Source organism: Schistocerca americana, chromosome 6 (genome assembly GCF_021461395.2).
Source record: "Schistocerca americana isolate TAMUIC-IGC-003095 chromosome 6, iqSchAmer2.1, whole genome shotgun sequence".
Taxonomy (NCBI): domain Eukaryota; kingdom Metazoa; phylum Arthropoda; class Insecta; order Orthoptera; family Acrididae; genus Schistocerca; species Schistocerca americana.
Window position 1 is genome coordinate 364,855,846 of NC_060124.1, and position 16,502 is coordinate 364,872,347.

Sequence of the window (16,502 nt, forward strand, 5' to 3'; positions counted from 1 at the left end):
TTGTATCTTGAAATTCAGTCGATATGTATAGGTTAATTGCAGTATGGGATAGAAATTTAACGTACGCTGATTTCTTCGTTTTCGTTAGCATTGGTATCCTATTCTTCAGTTAAGCTGTATAGGTCAAGTGAAGTACGGGATACAAACTTTAAAGGTGTTGTTTCTTTCGCTTCCGCTACTACTAAGATTCTGTTCTTATGTAGATTGTATTACTAGCGAAGACGGAAAGATCTACATACATGATATTTCCGTCCCACTCTTCAGTTGACCTGTATACGTCGACTGAAGTACGGGGTACAAATTTTGCGTATGTCGGTCTTTTCGCCTTCTGTAGTGTTAGTATACACCCGGAAAATGTCACTACCACCCGACGAAGAAACTGTGTCAGTTAAAAGCGTTATGTGCTTTGGGGATTCGCAAATGACGCGTAATTCCCCATTTGCTCTTATTCTCTATGTTTTCAATGCCGCTCAGAATGACAGAGATTTGAAAACCGGATTTTAAACTCGTTTTTCTTTCCAGGAGCAATGATGGACTATATCCATACTTTGTTGTATATAAACGGCTAATTGAAATTGAAGAAGCTGCAGAAAGATTGAAATTTGGGAAAATGGTCCGAGATAAGTCCAAAACCCACTGAGAAAGGGGAAGCACAGCATTAGAAGACGAATGGAAAACGAACACGTGAAATAGAGAGCGCAGTAGAGAATTAAATGGGCAAACAGATTATTTCCAATAGAATTCTTGCCTAATTCACCACATACTGGTTTTAACGGTTTAAAGAAGAAAATTAAAAACAGAAAATTTGGCCTCAAACGTGAATACACACACGTAAAAATAAGTTTTGCAATTAGCTGAAAACGGGAATACAAGGCTGGATGCAGAAGAAATGCGAAACAATAGAAGCGTGTTTAACAATTGGAAAGTTAGATCCATAGATGGGAAAATTATTGAAACCGTTAGAGGAGAGAGATTCAGATGCATAAATATCAAACGCTTACCTGGCAAGCCGATACGAACGAAAGGACGGAGGTCTGAAAGCTGTATTGAAGGTAGGAGTGGGTCCTACAAAATAAACCAACTTAAAAAAGGAAGTGGATGAAGATTCGAAGTGAAATATGGTACACTGAAAAGAGTTTCACACAACAGTAAAAGGTGTTCCACGTGATATATAAAACATACTAAGCAGGCGAAATACACCCACACTTTCAAAAACGTGTAATAATCCCATTCCCAGACAGGCAAAATGCTCACAAGTTTCAAAGTTAACGGAATGGTCACGAAAAATCTAATACGAATTAATGAAGAAATTGGTAGCGTAGAATTTCTGGGGAGATGAATTTTGGTTGCGCGGAAGTATGGGGACGAATAAGTCATTTCCGACCGTAGGACTCTGAAGACAGACTGCTGCAAGGCAAAAGTAAATCTGTAGGAATTCAATTTCTGAGGGACACAGAGATAAAATACAGGAGGTGAGACTATCCCAAACTTGTGCATAAAACAAAGTGCAGTTATAAAGGTCTCAGGATCTCGCAGGCATACAGTAGCTGAGACGGGAGTGTGATACGTTTGTAACCTAGCAATTCAGCAAACAGCACGGTAAATAGACAAAAATTACATATGGAGATTAAGGCTCAGGGAGAAAAAATAAAACTTTGAGTTCAGGACATTACAGTTCTGTAAGATACACCAATTTCCTTTGATTATCAGTTGAACGAAATGAGTAATGTCTTGAAAAGAAATTATCAATGAATACTAGCAAAAGTAAAAGTAGGATAGTAAAATGCGGTAGAATTGAGTTAGAAGTTGAATATGGAAAAATATTAACAAATGACACCGAGAGAAGTAAACTGAGCTTTGTTGCTTGGGTAAAAGCAACAGCTTATTAGCAAAGTAGAGGACATGTAAACATCAGGATGTCAATAGCAAGAAAGACATTTCTGAAAAGCAGAAATTATTTAACCTATAATATAAATTTCAGTTCTAGGTAGTCTTCTCTCGAGGTATTTGTCTATAGTGTAGCCATGTACATGAGTGGAACGCTGGAGATCAAACTGGGTGGAGCGTGTAACTTGCGAGGAGGAAATGAATCGAAATGGAGGAAAAAGTCTGTGAGTTGGGTGAGAAGGCGAGGGGTTGTGAAATTTGTACAGGTAGAGAGTAGAGGAAGAGTTTAACACAGTATGCAGACTGAAATGAATGTCAGCTGCTGCACTTATGGAGAAGCAAAGAGCCTCTCACAGGATAGACTACCGTGGGAACCTGCAACTCATCATTCTTCAAGCGGGAGACCGTATCAACAATAACACCACCACGTGAAGATTTTCTAACAATTGCCTCGCCCTTATTTACAAAGTCCCCTTTGTAAAGAGGAAATGGCCGTATTGATGTTATTCATTGAAGAAGAGAGACCTAGATTCCATGGATATACCGTCACGTGCAAAAAATTCTATAGTGGTGCATTCTGGTAGCAATGGCTAACTCATCGTAAGTAATAAGACAGCAGTCCCTATAACTCCACATTCAGTAGCTTCATTACCCTTGTAACATTCAGCACAATTTCATTTTTCTAATCTTCTGTAATTGATTATTCTATACTGTTATTGTCATCGCATTTGACAACATGTCTCTTTTAATTTTTTGTTTTATGTTGCGCGCGATGTTTGGTGTAACTTACGGGGTATTTTCACTCTGCCGCTATGTGGACGTGTTATATCTGTTTCAATAAGTGGAGGAAAATTTCTTAACTCTTTAATGTATTTCTAGCTACCTGCTACGCCCTCATGTGGCTCTTGTTATGATCATAAAGATGTACTAGAATGGTGGAAACAATGTCTTGAAAAGTCGTATGCAAGGAAAAGTGAAGATAAGGAACTGGAGAACGCTGTGGCAAGCAATCCGGAAGAGGAGGGAATCTGTCCCCTGCATGATTAATTTTATCTCGTAGTCAAGCAGCTAAAACATGGGAAAGCCACTAAAGATGGTGATAAACCAGCAGAACCCGTCAAGGCTGCCAGACAACAGCTACATGAAGAACTATCCCAAGTCTCACAACCCTATACGAAACCAGGGAACACCCACAAACTTCGAAGAATGTGCTACAGCGCCAACACAAAATAAAGAAACTGCAAACAAATTTGAACAATGTAACATTCTCAATTTGATGACACAACCCACCCAGATCTTGTCCTCTGTCATTGTAAGGAGGTTTGAAGAAAGGATAGGTGTGCAAGATACGGAAGACCAATTTGGATTTAGAAGAGGTGTAGAAGCAATACTCGGGTAACGGCTAATACCTGAGACAAGACAAAGGAAGAGTCAAGAATGCAGCAGAGTATCCTAGGAGGGTTGGTCAGTATTTAGGTGCATGGCAGGAACGATCATTTGAAGTTTAAAAGTCTAAACAAAACCTCTTCTACTGCAACGGCTTGGCCTTCTATATTTTCAGGGGCTTAAGTATGGCTCAAATCACGAAAAAAATTTCCTGTAAACATTTGCTGTAAAGTGCTCACCTTCAGAACTTTGGGCAGTTGTGCAGCTTCACTGTTGTGAAACACATCTCTTCCACAAAACAAGCCCTTGTAGCTCTTAAGCAACGAACCTTAGTCCACGTTTACTGGTCTCTTTGGCTACAAATGATCGTTCCTGTCGCATCTTTTATCATTCCTGCCAAGGCACTGTATATTGCCTACATCGACAAAGAGAAAATATTAGCTGGGGTAGATTGGCGACAGATTTTTGAGAAGCTGAGAGAGGGAATGGCATAATGTATCAGGACAGAAGAGTGCTGCAGTAACTTTACAGAGAAAAGATGGCTGTGATAGGATGTGGATAACATCAAGAGGAAGCCACTGTTAAATCAGGTGTACAGCCGGGCTATTCATTTTCTGTTATCTTGTTCATCGGATACATTCAGAGGGCACTAGATGAGTTTAGGGAGAAACTAGTAGTTGTAGTAGGAATTAAAATTTAAGGTAAGATAATAGACATGTTGAGATTTGCTGATGATATTATAGTGTTAAGTGAAGGTTGGTTTGGTTTGGTTTTGTTTTGCTTTAGGGATCAAAAAACAACTGTGGCGATATGCGCCCTATTCAAAACTACAGAACACGAAGACAGAGTGGAGTTAGAAAGATGTGGAACTACTAGAAGTGAGATGCACATGAAAGCCACCCCCATTTCTTCCCAACATGTGCATTAATGAAGTTAAGACAAAAATCTTGAGGTGAGTAGACGAAATACCGTTGCCCAGTGGTCACTTTACAATGAGGGACTGGAGACCGTAGAATCCTTTGGCTTCCTACGGAGTAAAACCACCGTCAGACGGAAGGTCAGGGAAGAATATTGCAAGCCAAATAAACCAGGGAACAGCTACTTTTAACAAGAGCAGGAACCTTACGCGTCTCGTTTATAGCCCAATACCTGAGGGAAGACCTCATAAAGACTTTTGTATGGAATGTGCCACAGAACAGAAGTGCAATACGGATACTCGGAGAAGCGGGAAAAAATGCTGATAGCCTTCGAGATGTGGCTGTACCGCAGGATGCTCAAGATTTTCTGTGAAAAAAAAAAATACCAAGCGAACTGGTGCTTTGTAGGGTGGATAAAGAGAAGCCATATCTCTTAAAGCTTATTCAGCTCAGAAGGGCCACATGTGTCAGCCATCTAGTCAGACCTTACGGTGTCATAAATGGCGTAATTGCAGGAACAGCAGAAAGGAAAAACACAAGAGGCAAATTGAGACTAGTGTACATCAACCATATCATGGACGATACCAGCTAAACCACCTACACCATTCTCAAGAAGGCCGAAGACAGAAATACTTGGCGGGCTGATGATAGCCAACCTGATGGTTGAAGAGCTAAGAGGAAGAGGAAAGATCTTCCTAAGTTTTAAAAGTGGACCAACTAATGGTAAAACGCTTTAAATTATCAGAAATGGGTACGTGATTTGAGTGAGTACGGTGCGCCTGTGCTACATGTGACGACAGAAGTGCAGCTGTCTCGCACACGCCGCTTTGTTGGTCTCCATCCATGAGTAAACTTTTTATCAATCTGCGACAGCTGTGTCAGAGCAAATGTTTTTTAATTCATCGAGTCAAAATTTGTAGGGTTTACCTCGAACTTGTTGCTCCGTCTGGAACAGAGTATGATCCTCACTGTTGTTGTAGCCGTGACTTTGACAGCTTAATTCGAAAGCAATGTCTGTAGAAAATAAAGGAATTCCACTTTATAGACTAACATCCATTAAGGATGTGGTAATATCCTGTTAATTATCATTTGTTTCCAAAACTTAAGTATTACGGTGTTCGAGACTGATGTGGGAATACAGATGGTACGGCTTCCAGTTTGGTCCTCAAATTATCTTTATCAGAACCTGCATGGAGAGTCCTGTGGAACCTATCATTCGCCCCAATAAGAGACTTTCTCATAACCTACGCCACTGCACTTCCTATCAAGTCAAACTGATAGTATGAATGGAGAATCCTTCTACAAGATCAAGTTTATTTCAACGTTCGAAGGAGGACCGTAACAGAGAAAAAGACGCTCCACAAAATTGGATCGGTGGCTCTTATAGTGTGAGCAGTGTTGAACGAGAGATGACAATATTCTTATGTGACGTCTATGTTGAGGTGAGACGATGATTTATTAATACAGCTGGAATGTTTATGAGGCCGAATTTATCCTGCTCAGTTGTTTCAAGAGATCAGACGAAAGCATCGCTATCAAGCGAACTTACTGGATGTAGAATTTATTCCATTTCAGCCATCCATGTTAGATATAACCTTCTTGTAGGCAACAATGTTGGAGTGTTGTAACTGTTGTGACTGGTATATTCGTTTCCTAGCGCTTCATAATTTCTTTGGGGGTATTCATGCAGTCAGTTATTTCCAGCTCCTGGTTTCACTCCCACTGACTCCTGAGTAGCACACAGAAGTGCTCTGCTCCACTGAGAGGTTTTCCTAGTTGTACTTATTTTATATAAGTGCATAGGAAGTTTTGCCTTTGATTGTGATATTTCTTTGCGCTAATGTGATTGTTTAAGGTGTGACTGACCAGACGGGTGTATGCTACTGTGGTCCAGATTTACATTACAGAGCAGCAACTAAAGAACTTCTGCTATTCTTGATAGCAAATGACAACGGCAGCAATCACACAGAGGCCACACGTTCGTATCCTCACTAGCAACCAATATAAGTTTTCAGCTATGATTCAGCAGGATATTTTGGCGAAGTCTTCCATCTCTGTAAGAGACAAGCCAATCATAAATGGTATTCCACAGAAAATACCATAAGTTGCACTAGGTCAATTACGACTTGTCGCAAACTGAAATTTAGCTGGTGATCTTACACCGTTGCCTGGTACGTGCAATATTGATAAACGGTTGTGTCTCCGACTGGTTGCAAGCCGCCTTCGGACTGCTGAGACCAGTCATGACAGAGTTCTACAGTTGGTGCATCCGAAATCGTTATAGGCTGCCTTCTGTAACACGACAGATATTTCCGAACCCGTGCCACATTTGCAACGGAATCTTACATTCCCTGAGTAGTGCTTTGTATACAGGGTGATCCATTGAAAGTGACCAGGCCAAATATCTCACGAAAAAAGCGTCAAACGAAAAAACTACAAAGAACGAAACTTGTCTAGCTTGAAGGGGGAAACCAGATGGCGCTATGGTTGGCCCGCTAGATGGCGCTGCCATACGTCAAACGGACATCAACTGCGTTTTTTTAAAAAAATAGGAACCCCCATTTTTATTACATATTCGTGTAGTACGTAAAGAAATATGAATGTTTTAGTTGGACCACTTTTTTCGCTTTGTGATAGATGGCGCTGTAATAGTCACAAACATATGGCTCACAGTTTAGACCAACAGTTGGTAACAGGTAGGTTTTTTAAATTAAAATGCAGAACATAGGTATGTTAATACATTTTATTTCGGTTGTTCCAATGTCATAAATGTACCTTTGTGAACATATCATTTCTGAGAACGCATGCTATTACAGCGTGATTACCTGTAAATACCACATTAATGCAATAAATGCTCAAAATGATGTCCGTCAACCTCAATGCATTTGGCAATACGTGTAACGACATTCCTCTCAACAGCGAGTAGTTCGCCTTCCGTAATGTTCGCACATGCATTGCCAATGCGCTGCCGCATGTTGTCAGGCGTTGTCGGAGGATCACGATAGCAAATATCCTTCAATTTTCCCCACAGAAAGAAATCCGGGGACGTCGGAACCGGTGAACGTGCGGGTCATGGTATGGTGCTTCGACGTCCAATCCACCTGTCATGAAATATGCTATTCAATACCGCTTCAACCGCACGCGAGCTATGTGCCGGACATCCATCATGTTGGAAGTACATCGCCATTCTGTCATGCAGCGTAGTAACATCGGTAGAACATTACATATGAAATCAGCATACATTGCACCATTTAGATTGCCATCGATAAAATAGGGGCCAATTATCCTTCCTCCCATACTGCCGCACCGTACATTAACCCGTCAAGGTCGCTTATGTTCCACCCGTCGCAGCCATCGTGGATTTTCCGGTGCCCAATAATGCATACTACGCCGGTTTACGTTACCGCTGGTGGTGAATGACGCTTCGTCGCTAGATAGAAAGCCTGCAAAACATTTGTCATCGTCCCGTAATTTCTCTTGGGCCCAGTGGCAGAACTATGCACGACATTCAAAGTCGTCGCCATGCAATTCCTGGTGCATAGAAATATGGTGTGGGTGCAATCGATGTTGATGTAGCATTCTCAGCACCGACGTTTTTGAGATTCCCGATTCTCGCGCAGTTTGTCTGCTAATGATGTGCAGATTAGCTGCGACAGCAGCTAAAACACCTACTTGGGCATCATCATTTGTTGCAGGTCGTTGTTGACGTTTCACATGTCGCTGAACATTTCCGGTTTCCTTAAATAACGTAACTATCCGGCGAACGGTCCGGATACCGAGCAGCATACATAGAACACGCCCGTTGGGCATTTTGATCACAGTAGCCATACATCAACACGATATCGACCTTTTCCGCAATTGGTAAACGGTCCATTTTAACACGGGTAATATATCACCAAGCAAATACAGTTCGCTCTGGCGGAATGTTACGTGATACCACGTACTTATCCGTTTGTGACTATTACAGCGCCATCTATCACAAAGTAAAAAAATTGGTACAACTAAAACATTCATATTTCTTTACGTACTACACGAATATGTAATAAAAAAATGGGGGTTCCTATTTTAAAAAACGCAGTTGATATCCGTTTGACCTATGGCAGCGCCATCTAGGGGGCCAACCATAGTGCCATCTGGTTTCCCCCTTCAAGCTAGACGAGTTTCTTTCTTTGTAGTTTTATCGTTTGACGCTTATTTCGTGAGATATTTGGCCCGGTCACTATCAATAGACCACGCTGTATACACTAAGGTCTTCGTACCAACGATTGCTGGTATTATTAGATACTAATATCGTGAATCAGTCTGTTAATACTTTACGTAAACTTGAGGGCTAATCGCAATTTACAGTCATGGAGATATGTGCAAATCATGAGACTTTTTCGACTGATGTAATCTGCCTAAGTGCCTAAATTCCGCAGTGTGTACAATCAGAGATGTAACAGTTTCCTCATCGCTCTCACGCTATCAGGCCACATCGTTACGCTTACTCTAATGTTAATAATGATGCTGACTTACCTCATCAGGGCCCTCCTGCGCCGCATCGACCAGTACCATCCCTTGTTCCCTGGAGTAAATCTCACTCACCTTGAAGCCCCCAATAACGTGGACCTGTGGGTGGTTTGATCTTATCGTTACTTACCCAGCTAGGATGGCACATGTCACTCATACATAAAACTTTAGAAACTTCACCTAGCATTCTTAAACAGATTATATATTAAATTAGTAGCCCTTAAACGTACGCTATAAGAAGATTTCAGTTAAAAACGGAGGTTTTAAATAAGGCAGATAACTGAAGGGCGAGAATGAAAGGGCGATGAGGAAGACTTCGATATAAGAAACAATTTACTATCGAAGCAGTGTATAACATGCAAGAAGACATATAGAGATCAGCTCACGCAGAAGAATGAAACCAGCCATCAAACTGATAGATCTAACCACATAAGACATTTTTCGTGGTCTCTTTGGTATGTAACGTTTGCGAAGGTTTTTTGTTTCTTACTTACAACAGTACGGCACGTGCGTAAGTGCACCAAACACATAGTAAAGTTAGCATGTAACCGAAAACAGGGTGTTTCGTGAACGTTTATGTAAACCCTGTCTGTTGCCATAATCAAACGCTTTTAACTTCATAAACCCACCGAATCTAAATCAGTTCCCAGCAGTAAATAGGAGTTTTTATTGAAACTAACGTCAGCGATTGTCGTATCTAACACTAGATTTCCATATTATTTCCTGTCTGTGGGCGGTTGTTTAAGTGTGTAGCTGGAAATCCGACTGACTACACGTTGAACACAGGCCGCCAGAACAAGGGAGCATGTGTCGATGCCAGGCCACAGTACTTTTCATATGGGCTGAGCTCCACGGCAGAGGCACTGTCCGTGTTTGCATCCTAAACAATGGAAAGCTGATGTGTACGGTTTTACGAGGGTCGCTCCAAAAGAAATGCACACTATTTTTGTAAAAATACAGTTTTCATTCTGCATGTGTGAAAGTTTTACAGTGTGTAGATACATCCTTCTCGCTTGTTTTCAAACTTAGTTCATCCCGTTCCCGTGAGTGGCACCGTCACAGCATGTCTTCAAGATGGCTGCTACACTTGACGTTCGTCAGAAGCAACGTGCTGTCATAGAATTCCTGTGCTGTGAAAACGAGACAGTGGGGAACATCCACAAAAGGTTGGAAAAGGTGTATGGAGATGCTGCTGTCGATCGCAGTACAATTAGTCGGTGGGCAACCAGGTTACGTGATGAAAGCGGGCACGGCAATGTTGAGGATTGTCCTCGCAGCGGCAGGCCTCGTACTGCACACACTCCAGACAATGTGCAGAGAGTTAACGAATTGGTGACTGCTGACAGACGTATCACAGTGAACGAATTGTCACGCTACGTTGGGATAGGGGAAGGAAATGTTTGCAGAATACTGAAAGTGTTGGCGTTAAAAAAGGTTTGTGCCAGGTGGGTTCCCAGGATGTTCACAGTGGCTCAAAAAGAAACAAGAAAAACGGTATGAAGCGAACTTTTGGAACAGTACGAGAATGGTGGAGACGAATCAATGGAGTGGCATCATGCAAATTCACCCAAGAAAAAAAATTCAAAACCATACCTTCTGCTGGAAAAGTTACGGCTATGGTGTTTTTCGATTCCATAGGACTCTTGCTTGTGGACATCATGCCAAGTGGAACCATCATAAATTCTGATGCATATGTGACAACACTGAAGAAACTTCAAGCTCGACTGAGTCGCATTCGACCACACTGGCAAAAGCAGGACCTTTTGCTGTTGCACGACAATTCACGGCCACATGTCAATCAAAAAACCATGGAAGCGATCACAAAACTCGAATGGACAACACTGAAACATCCGCCTTAAGTTCTGACCTGGCTCCTTGTGACTATCAGCTCTTTGGGAAAATGAAAGACTCTCTTCGTGGAACAAGGTTTGAGGATGATGACTCCCTTGTGCGTGCTGCCAAACAGTGGCTCCAACAGCTTCGTCCAGAATTTTACCGTGCGGGTATACAGGCGCTGATTCCAAGATGGCGTAAGGCAGTTGAGAGGGATGGAAATTATGTGGAGAAATGAAAATATTGTTCCTAAAGGATGTATCTACACACTGTAAAACTTTCAGACATGTAGAATAAAATATGAATTAAAAAAAAATAGTGTGCATATCTTTTGGAGTGACCCTCGTAACTTGGCATCTTCACTGGTGCAGAGGAGGCACATCGCGAGTTAGCAGCTACAGGCTGTGCGGTATTGTAATTCTCTGCGCCCTGCAGGAAGCCCATGTTTTGGTAACTGCTAGGCCCACAACAGTGCAAAGGTAAGGTCTTTAGATTGGAGTAGGAGGAGAGACCATCTGGATCTTATTTAATAGCACGGCACCCTGAGATGTCAGGCTGCTGCGAAGCTAACTGAACTGTTGTTGACTCTGCTAAGAAATAGTAGAGCAGTTAACACAGGATAGTGCAAATAAATTCTAGAGTGAAGAACGCAACTCCCAAGTGTCTACATGGAGAAGGCCTGATTGGCTGAACGTGATATAGGACAGATAGTGTTAGAAGTTGCCTGTTTCTGTGCTCCAGCACAATGAACCTCATGACTGGTTTGTTATAATAAACTGAATAGGGAAGGGAGATTTTTGCACTGTTAGAAGCAATCTGATTGGTTGGTACTCAGGAGAGTAACATTCACTGATTATCCGAAACCACGCACGCTCCTAAAAGTAAATAAAATTTCTGAACCTTATTGGGAGCGCCCTGTAGAGCAAACTTCCATCAGAGACTCGCCAGTGGACAAACAGTTGAGAGGCACATAGAGTTTCGGCCCTCAGGGAGAGCAGCCTTCAGTGCGGATCAGATGACTGAGAGTGCTGCAGCCACTACGGTAGCCGCCCGCGGCCACAGGTAACGCTAAGTACGGTGAGCGACAGCGGCGTCCACTAACGGAGTTTCAAGACGTATATAAAGATTTCCGATTGGCATTATGACTTCCATCTTTTCAGATCGATTGAGTTCACTGGCAATCTCGACTGTGCAAAGCACTGTGCAGCCTTTGCGAACTTGGTTGTTTCCCCAATCTCATTAACCAATCTTTGCCAAGTATGGGTATTTTAATTATAATATAACCTAAGTTAATACTTAATGAACATAATAGTTTCCTGTCCTTGTGCGCTTGTGTTTAACAAGGCATCTGTAGCGAAGAATAATATATAGAGTCCTATAGTGACCATTGTTTCAGACAGTAGTATCATAAACTCCCTATTTAACGTCTTATAACACCGTTAGCACCAGAACTTTTTTAAAAAAATTCGATTTATTAATTTTTGCGTTGCCCAATACCTTTAATTAAACTCATTTGATCCTGTAGGAAGCGATTTGTTTATCAATAAGTTCACCTGGTGCAGATGCTTCTGACTTCCACAGAAGTATGTCGATGGCTTCGTCGTAACCTCGCAAAGGGAGCATCCTAACGAAACGTAATTTATTTTTACATTATTATGCAGAATATTGTGCCACCAAAGTTAAGTATTACATTGAATTAAAAGTGAATGATGTGAAGTTATTAACAATATATTTGTCATTTGCCCTGATAATACAAGGGTGAGTCAAATGAAAACCTTAAATATTTTTTAAATATTATTTATTATGCAGAAGTGGTACAAAGTTGTATCATTTTCCAACATAATCTCCCCCACGCTCAATGCAAGTCCTCCAGCGCTTACAAAGCGCATAAATTCCTTTAGAAAAAAAATTTTTTGGTAGTCTGCACAACCACTCAAACACCGCGTGGCGTACCTCTTCATCAGAACGGAACTTCTTTCTTTCCATTGCTTCTTTGAGTGGTCCAAACATACGGAAATCACTTGGGGCAAGGTCTGGTGCGTATGGTGGATGAGGAAGACAATAAAAAAGCAAGTCTGTGATTATTGCAACTGTTGTACGGGCAGTGTGGGGCCTTGCATTGTCATGTTGCAAAGGGACTCGTGCTGACGGCAATCCACGTCGCTTTGATTTGATTGCAGGCCACAGATGATTTTTGAGGAGATCTGTGTATGATGCACTGGTGACAGTGGTCCCTCTAGGCATGTAAAGCTCCAAAATGACGCCTTTTTCGTCCTAAAAGAGAGTCAGCATAACCTTCCCTGCTGATGGTTCTGTTCGAAACTTCTTTGGTTTTGGCGATGAGGAATGGCGCCATTCCTTGCTCGATCTCTTCGTTTGCGGTTCGTGGAGGTGAACAGGTTTCGTCCCCAGTAACGATTCTTTCAAGGAAGCCATCACCTTCTCGTTCAAAGCGCCAAAGAAGTTCTACACAAGCATCAACACGTCGTTCTCTCATTTTGGGAGTCAGCTGCTGTGGCACCCATCTTGCAGACACTTTGTGAAACTGGAGCACATCATGCGCAATGTGGTGTGCTGACCTAAGACTAATCTGTAAACATACTGCAATGTCATTCAGTGCCACTGGGCGGTTTTCCTTCACTATGGCTTCAACTGCTGCAATGTCCTGTGGAGTCACAACTCGTTGTGCCTGACCTGGACGAGAAGCATCTTCCACCGAAGTCACACCATTTGCGAACTTCCTACTCCATTCGTAGACTTGCTGCTGTGACAAACTTGCATCACCATACTGAACCCTAACTTGTCGATGAATTTCAATAGGTATCACACCTTCACTAAGCAAAAGCCGAATAACAGATCGCTGTTCTTCCCTGGTGAAAGTCGCAAGTGGGGCGGCCGTCTTTATACTGATACTGCGACGGTATGTGTGCATCTACACTATGCTGCCACCTACAGGGTATTCTGCACGCTGTTTGTAGCACGCTTACCAACTTACAGGATAACGGCGCGAAATTTCGATTTGTTACTACAAATTTAAGGTTTTCATTTGACTCACCCTCGTACATTACTCCTTATATTGAAAGTATTTAGTGACACACAGTAGATTTTCACACTGTTCCTTTGTAGCATCGGAGCCCCTATAACTGCTCTAAGGCTCTTAACGTAACACAGTTTTGTCAGTTCACACTTATTATATTAGACCCCTTTATACCTGTGTGCATTGTCTTGCTCTTAATTAGTATCTTCAGTATTTCTTCTGATCGCGGATGAAGTGGAAATACAGATGGGACGACATCCAGTTTCGTCCTCGCAGTAGGCCTATCGCAACCTGCACCAACATTCCTGGGCCATCCCTGATTCTCTCCAGTGAGAGGCAGTAACACTTTTTCACGATTTGTGCCATTGATTTCGCGTGTGCTCTACCGGCTTATCTTATTACTATTTCAGGCAAATACAGAATGGTTCAAAAAATGTATCCACTGTTTAAAAGTTCATAACTTGCAAATTAATTGACTGAGTTGTCTCATTTTTGGTGAAAGTGTAGCTTAAAGTCCAACTTAAAGATATCACTGTAGGTGTTCAAAATGGTCACCATTAACATCCATACACAAACGATGCCACCGAACTGCAGCACGAACTACTGACTGCACTGTATTCAGTTGGATATTTGCACATGAATGTACGATGGATTCTCGAAGTTCATCCAACGTGCGTGGCTTTTGTTGATAAACGACGTCCTTTAGTGTTCCCCACAGGTAAAAGTCCAGAGGCGTTAGGTCTGGAGAACGTGGTGGATACTCCACAATACCTGTAGGGCCTATCCATCTTCCTGGTTGATTTTCGTCGAGATACGCCCTAATACGATTTTGGCAGAGGGCTGGAGCACCATCATCTTGAAAGTAAACTCTCCCGTCTCCATACAAGTCTCGGATGGCAAGTAAAATGGATGTCTGAAGCTTCTGAAGGTACACCTCACCGGTATCTATGCCGTCAAAGAAGAATGGCTCAATCAAGCCCCAGTAAGACAACACACATCACACACTTACTCCTGGCAAATTCACGGCTTTGTCTACATGGACGTTCGGATTTTCGGCAGCCCAGTAGATGAAATTGTGGCGATTTACTGTACCATTGAGTTTGAACTGTACCTCATCAGACCACACAATCATCTCTGCAAACTCTTCATGGTTGCGCACCATGTTAGTAAACCACTCGCAGTACTCCATTCTACGATCTGGGTCGACCTCGTTCATTGCGTGTAGCAATCGTGGGGTGTAGCATTTCCACATTGCTGTCTTCAAAATTCGCCGAACACTTGGGCGACTCACTCCAGTTTCACGGGCACACTGTCTCACAGACTTCTGTGATGAGCGAGTGAATTGTTGTAACACACGACGGGAGTTAGTTGAACTTGTTACCGTTACAGGTCGTCCAGATCGTTGTTTGTGTACATCTTTAACACAGCCTTCGGCTTCAAATTTGTCTCGAATGCGACGAATCGTTAAACGTGTTGGTGGCTCTGTTTGATACTCATTTCGCCATTGCCGTTGAACCTCATTAATGTTTTCGTACTTAAAATACCACTTCAAAACTGACTTCCTTTCATCGAATGTAAGTCTTGCGTCAGCCATGTTTATTCGAGTAACTAGGTGCAACTAAGAACAAAACACTGACTCTGGCGACTGTCAGCTGACAAAACAAAACAACGCAATACAACGCTTGTGTGGCGATTGCCGGAACTACAAACTATTACACTACCAAGGATGAGGCAACTCCGTCAATTAGTTTGCCAGTTCTGGACTTTTTTTAAAGAGTGGATATATTTTTTTGGACCCCTCTGTAGTCTGCATGAGTTATGTAGTTGCAAACTCATGCTTATCTCATCACGTGAAGAACTGTTGATGGAGTTGTAAGAAGCCAGAAAAGATCGCACGAAAGTATAACTGATTCTCTTCATATGTCAGGTCTGTTTTAAGAAACTTGAAGTTGTTCTCGCTGTGCCGTTTGTGTCAGTCACAGGGGATTTCATCAATACAGTTGGAATGTATATGAAGTCTAATTTTGACCAATTCTGACCAAGTCTTCTGCTATGTTATGGTAGTCATTTCGTTTCTAACTTCTACGTTAGATGAGTCATTACTTTCTTGCTGGCATAAATCGCTGAATTGTTGTAACAGTTTCCGAGTGCTTTATTAGTTCCTTACTGTCATTGATGGTATTTGGGGCGTCATTGATTTCCAGCTTGTGGTTTCGTGCCTGTGTACCCTACTCAAGTGTTCAGTTCCGCTAATAGTTAGGGCTAATATCACTTATACCTATAGTTACGTACAAGGCAGTTTTCTCTTTGATGTGATAGGTCCTGGCCCTGGTATTTCTGCTCAGTTTCCGACTGACTGGATGACCGTACAACACCACGGTCTATGGTTACCGTGTAGCTAACTTCCTCTTTCCTTGCTAGCAAATAGCTAAGGACACAATCGGCTTGGAGCTAGAGGTACTTAAGCTCGCCCTTTGCTGAGCCAACCAATGGAGCAGTTCAGCTCTCAGGTCTAATACAAAGAAGACATTTCATGTGACTGTAATAGATAAGCTGAACAAAGATAGTATTTCCACCATAAAATTTACGCAGGTGAAGAGGCTAGTTGGTTAAGGCGCATACTCGAAATCAGTATGTGCTCAGTTAAAATCACGTCCGCCAATCGGATTGCGGTTCTCCGTGTTTGCATAAATTACATAAAATCGTTACTGGCATACTTGCGTTTAGAACGAGTCAAACGGTTTCATTACCCGCCATTCCGAACTGCGAACACGCGCTACACCTATAATATATTCGTCGAAACTGGAAGTCCTCTGGTAGTCTTACACTATTACCTCGAACCCGCAATACTGATGTGTCTCCGACTGACAATACTCATTGGTTAGTTGTGACTCGCACAGCTGCAGATCTATAATTCGTGCATATGAAGCTGT